The sequence below is a fragment of the Fukomys damarensis genome, unplaced genomic scaffold (genome assembly GCF_012274545.1).
Source record: "Fukomys damarensis isolate Sample0158 unplaced genomic scaffold, DMR_v1.0_HiC HiC_scaffold_33, whole genome shotgun sequence".
NCBI lineage: Eukaryota > Metazoa > Chordata > Mammalia > Rodentia > Bathyergidae > Fukomys > Fukomys damarensis.
The window spans coordinates 49,430,335-49,436,261 of NW_022900945.1; positions in this window are offsets into that span (position 1 = coordinate 49,430,335).

Sequence of the window (5,927 nt, forward strand, 5' to 3'; positions counted from 1 at the left end):
GAGCTACAACCACCGGCATTGCTGCAGGGGCAGAGCCACCTAAAACCTTTGGAGTTCACAACTTGCCACAGATTCTTCGGGGTGCTGGAAGTGGAACTGTGGGAATTCACATTTGCCCCGCTTGGGGTTGGACTTACTTTGGGTTCATTCCTTGCCATCCCCCATTTGTAGCTTTTGGAATGGAAATGTCCATCTTGTGCCATCGAACATCGGAAGTATCTAACTTTTTATTTGTACAGAGGCTTGCAGCTAAGAGTTTGCTTTAAATCTCAGAGGAGATTTTGGACTTGGACTTTTCAGCAATGTCAGGACTTCTTCGGCAACTCTTGGAGATGAACTCAATGCCTTTGGCATACAGGGATGTGATGAGTCTTTGGGGGGCCAGGGGCAGAATGTTATGGCTGTGTCTAGAGGTCCCCCTAAAGCCTCATGCAGTCATAGGTGGGGCTTTTTCAGAGGATGGATCTAAAGTGTGTGATGCTGGAATGGATTCATGGTGCAATGCCAGAATCAGGGGCACTAGGATTAAGGGTGTGAGTGCTACCCACCTGAAGTAGGCTGGATGAGATATAAGGGACAGAAAGAGCTGAGGTCACCCTTTGTTAATCTGTCGACCGTGAACCATTTCTCCTCTGCGACCCCAGTTTGTCATGTGCCCCCTGCCTTGCAGCCAGCCAGTTGTGGACTGAAACCTTTACAAACTGTGAGCTACATAAATCCTTCCATCTTTAACTTTGGGTGCCGTGTATTTTGTCTCAGGAACAAGAGAAAAGTAACGAAGACACTACCCACTATTTTAGAGTCTGTCTTGTAGAGATGACATTCAAATAGAATTTTTTTTTTAAGTCCAGCTTTCAAAGTGACCTACTCCTGCCGGAAATTACTGTCAATACCTGGCAAGGAATTACCAAAGAATTAGAGGGAAAAGGTGATTCTGAAACTCAAATTCTCAAGTGTGAGGAAAAACAGTCAACAACTGGAAAAGTTTTCTTCCTCTCATGCCCTGCACCTCAACTCTTCGCGCATCGAACATAGTGAATGTGCTATCCCCATAAGCATGCACAGCACTGGTACACTGAGACCAGAGTAATGCATTTCTTAATAAGTAAAACACAGAAAGAACAGCTCCTGTTTTGTAATTTATGGTGAGATTCACTAAGCTCTTAGAAGACAATATATGCCTAAAATGCCTCCCTGAGTAAAACTGGCCCTTTCCCCCTTACTACACCTGGCAACAGGACTAAGACTTGAGCCTGCACAGGAAGGGGACATCAGTGGCACTGCATGGGGGCATCCAGCACACCTTAGCACACCTTAGCACACCATGTCAGAATACTGTTGCCACCAATGAATGCCTAGAAGGTCACTCCCTGCCCCCATGGAGCAATCCTAAAAACTGTCCTAGTCTCCTTTAAAATGATGATTGTAAAGTTGAGGATACAGCCAGGATCTGGGTTCTATTCCCAGTACCAGAAAAAAAAAAAAAAAAGACTAAAGTGTAATGTGCTTATAACAATTTTTGGCACAGTGCGTTTTATGCCAAGGCTTTCAAAGTTCTGGCTGCCCTGCAGTCACGGGAAAGGAAGGCTTTTTAGTCAGTCTTAAGAGACAGGTTCAGTCTTATAGGTGACAGCTTCTTCCACCCACAGAGAAGAGGCTGCTGGATGTTTTTACTGTCCCCATCGATGCATTATTTAATTAAGCCCACACCTCTATCCCACACTAACCTCACACTGTCCCAGAGGTGACATCAGAGGTGAAAATGGAATTACCTTCCTTCCTCACCTCACCCTTTGTCTTTTGTTTATTTGTTTGCTTTGTTTTGCTTCTTCCCCCTCTATACCTACAGTTAAGGAATCCCTTTGGTTCTCTCAGATGTACAGCAAAAAAGCCTTTCCTAAAAGCTCAGGCCAGAAGGTGGCATGACAGCTTGGGGAAAGTACTAAGGCAATAACCCCACTCATGCCACCTAAAGTCATGAAATGCTATCATCGTCTGGTGCTGGCACATAAAATCTCAGCAATAAAATCTCAGATCTACTCTGGCATACTTGCACTCAGTGCTTACCTCTTTTGGCAGTCACATGAGACAGGTGAAAGTTAACTCAGAAAATCATTATCTTTTCTGCTAACCCCCTCTTCTGCAATAAAAAATAGTGTTTCATACCAACGTTTCTGCATTTCACTCATGGCCAGCTAATCACTGACAGTTTCTGAAAGCCCACCACATAGCAGGTTATGTTCTGGACGTACAGACCCCGGCTTACACAAGGGCTCACCAAGGTCTTTCAGGAAGAAGACACTGAACCTAGGGTAATTTCAGGTAATGCAAGAGATCAGAGGAAAGGATGAAGCTGGCCCCTCCTGGTCAAGAAACACTACCCAGAAGAGGCAATACTGCCGGAGAAAGGAACATGATAGAACTCAGATAGGCTGTGGAGAAAAAAACAAAAGAACTCCAGGCACAAAGTTCTGTGTCCAAAGGTCTTATTAGGGATTCTGAACCTGGCTTTTCTAATTGATGGCCATGAAATTTTAAAAGGCCATAAAAATAATGAATTTGCAAAAACACTGCTTCTCAGAGTGATACCCACTAGGATAATTTTAGAAGCCTGTCAATGTTCCTGGAAGAAAATCTGAAAAGTGGAAGTCTTCAAAGAAGGAACAGAGAGATCTGGCAGTTTTCTCCCATGGAAATCAAACTCTGAATAGTTCTGGGAGTTAATAGGCCTAAATTCCAATTTATCTCCAGTTCAGAATCTGGGACTCCAGGCAAGTTTCTGAACTTCTCTCTGAACCCTAATTTCCTCATTTTTTCAAATGGGAATAATAATAGTCATCCGATGAACTGAGGCACCATAAGTAAATTATCTAGTTTAATAGCTCACATGTGGATGCTCAAAAACAGTGACTGTCGTAATCACATGAAAAGAGAGCAAGAAAGTTTGCACGTTTAGATATGAGGGATTAATAAACTTCAAGGTCTCCAGGGGAAGAGAGTTTGAGGATCTGATCTGCCTTGCATTTCCTTGTGCTGTATTTTTTAACCATGATAAATTGCTGGGCTGTGAAAATGAAAGAGACCTGGTAAATACCTGGCTTACCTGCAGGAGAACCTCTTGCACTGCTGCTTTCTAAAGGGTCCATTAGCAACCAAAAGGAAAAGTATCATCTTCGGTCTAGGAGAAAGATGAAAACTATTTTTTATTCATTTGGATTAACCCGTGGCAAATGCTGCCGTTGAGTTTGAAATGTGGGGCTGGCAAAGATGCCCTTCAACAAGCTTTTCCTAAGAGGACGTGAAAAAAATTCAGAGGTGTTCTGTGCTTGTGTCAGCTCCCCATGATGAGTTCATCATTATGTACTACAAGCATGCACTCATGAGAATTTTAAAAATTAAAAATGCTTCCTGAATGTCGTTGTACTTAATGTCCTCAGAGATCCTTTTAGGGTCTCTTACTTGATGAGCAGCAGGAAAAGCCTCAGTCACACACAGGAGACTATTTTCACAATTGCAATGAATCCGCACAGGTCTATTAGGAAAGCTCTATGCTTTTTCCACAGAAAGGAGAGATGCACAATCACTCATGCCCTCATTGTCATGTTTTTCAAATAAAACATTCCTTGTGTACGTGCTAGGTATAAAGTGCCAGGTACAGAATAATGACAAGTATCGAAGACAAAACTAAAACACATGTCAACAAAGCAATTCGAAGTACTACGAAGGCAGAATTAATTCAGACTTCCATAAGGGTGCAAATCAGCTGAAGCAGGATTTGGGTAAAAGTCATCAGGGCCAACGCAGGGATGTCCAGGAGGTGTGGAGCTCCACCTACTCACACAGGTTCTCAGAATGCCTGTGACATTTGGAAATGGGGAGCTGTTTGCTGCAAAGATGAGTAGGTAATTTAAAGCGGCCCAGCTCCAAAGGAGAATAGAGGGTAGGCAGGCCCTGGAATCATGAAGGGTTTTGCATGCCAAGGAAAGAATGACCTTTGTTGATTACATTAGCACTAGATAACCTGTGGTATTCAGACACCTGTAGAGACGCAAAGAAGAAAAGAAAAAAAGAAGCAGAATCTTATTAGGTACAAAGAAAACCCTATATGGCAATGGCACAGGTTCAGGCTTGACGTTTTTTTTTCAGTACTGGGGATTAAACTACATCCCAAGGCAGGTTTCAAATTTACTTTTTTTATTATGCGACTGGGTCTTACTAAATTGCCCAGAATGGGCTCCAACATGCCATCCTCCTGCCTCAGCCTCCCCATGGGCTGGGATTACAGGCTTTGCCACCACCCCCATACCTCTTAAAGGCTGTCCAGCTTTTTGCTTTCTTTCTAGGTGAATGTTCTTTTCTTGCCTTAATTGATCATCTTTGTAATCAATCTTTACCCTTTCTCCTTCCCTTCACTGAACCCCAGAGATCAGCCAAACAGAGATTCTGAGAAAAGCAAAGCGCACGAGAGGAGGGAGCAGGAAATGTGATTCAAATCCGCCAGCCTTTACTCAGTCTTTAGCGAGGTCCTCATTCTCTACCTCAACCCAGCTCGGCCCGCTAGGCTTTCTCACTTCATCCTAGTAGCTTTTGAAGGCCACCAATATTTTCCTTTTTGTCACATAATGGATGGACAGCCTGAGCTCCCAGTTAGGATCTTGGTTCCCCCTAATGCCATCTTACTTTCTCCAGGGCCAGGCTGAGCTTGCGGCGTCAGTTTTCCCACCAACACAGCCAGCCAGTAAGCACCAACCGAGACCACTCTGAATACACGGAGCACCTTCCTCTCTTCACCATCCTCCCGCCCGCTGCCTGGACAACTTCGTCCTTCCTTCAGACGCGATGACACGAGATCTGTTTCTCCCCACATCATCTCATCGTCTCCCTCCCCCCTTCTCCTTACCAGAAGGTTTGGATACTCCGACCTCCTCATTCAAGTGACATTTTTAAAGGTTCATTTGCCTTCTTAAAATGTATTCCACATTAGATAACGACCATATGTCGCCTTCAGAGGAGGAACACGCTTGGAGGCAAGCAGGAGCTCCGAAGGCAGAAGCTGAGGCTCCCTAGGCCCGGTGCGTTGCTACCACGCCCACATTAGGGCTGCGTTCCAAGGTGCCCACTCCTCTATCGCAGCTCTAAAAGGCCATTAACTTGCGAGCCGCTATCCAGCCGCACTTTCCACACTCGCTCTTAGGGAAGGAAGATTACACAGCCACGGGAGGGGGCTGTGACCACTCCACAGGTTAAGGACAAATAAGCCCGCCCTAAGGCAGGGATGCAGCACCAAATCGAATCCAGCCCAGAGTTCGTGTAGCGGGATACTGATTCACTATGGGGTGGGGGGGACTTTAAAAAAAAAAGCGATATATGGTGGAATGCCCCAGGGGGTGCAGAAATCCAGTGCTTCAGGCCTGAGCATTATACTGGCCATAAAGTACACTCTGCACCCCGCCACTGCTGCCGCTCAGCCTCACACTCGCCCTCTTCCCCCTCCACGTGCCTCACCCGCGCCTCCCCTCATGACCTCGAGCTCAGCGCGGCTTCTGGGTGCAGGCGCCCTCACCGCCCACGGCCTGTCCCGCCGGGGGACGGCTGCGAGGAAAGCTGCCCAGAGGTACATCGACCGCGATCCTACCGGGGCTGCGCGCCGCTTCACCCTCCCGTCCTTATTGTGCCATTTGCCGGGTCTGATCGAAGCCACAAATGCTAATCCGAGTCGGGTAAAATGGAAGGGAGAAGAAAACGGAGAAACGTATTTCCCAAGGACCCCAGATGACCCGCTGCCCCTCTCGGAGTCCCCACGCCCACCCCTCGTCCCCCAGCTGGGCTAGGAGCGCGGGCAGACACGGCGAGGCGAGCGCAGTGCGTCCGGGTCCACAGCGGCACACAAAGCCCTCCGCCTTCTGCCGGCCTCGCAAGCTCCGCCC